Genomic DNA, 289 nt, shown 5'->3' with positions numbered 1-289 from the left:
GGGGGGGGGGGGTATCGTGAGCTGGGCCTGGTAATAGCCGCGAGCAGGAATGGGCCATGCTCCTGGGCGTTTTTACCCCAAGGGCCTTAGTGATTTAAGGGATGTTCTTCATCGCTTTCTTGCATGAGTTATCCATTGTTTGAGTGAATTCAAATTGTTTAATTGATGGTAGATTTGTGTAATTTGAGTGAATTCAAATTGTTTAATTTGGGGGCTATAAATTGTATGACATTTTTTGTTGGTCACCCATTGCAAGACACGGACACGTTTTGTAGTAAAAAAAATTGTT

Source organism: Triticum dicoccoides, chromosome 2B, assembly GCF_002162155.2.
Source record: "Triticum dicoccoides isolate Atlit2015 ecotype Zavitan chromosome 2B, WEW_v2.0, whole genome shotgun sequence".
NCBI classification, from domain to species: Eukaryota; Viridiplantae; Streptophyta; class Magnoliopsida; order Poales; family Poaceae; genus Triticum; species Triticum dicoccoides.
This window is presented reverse-complemented; position numbering follows the sequence as displayed.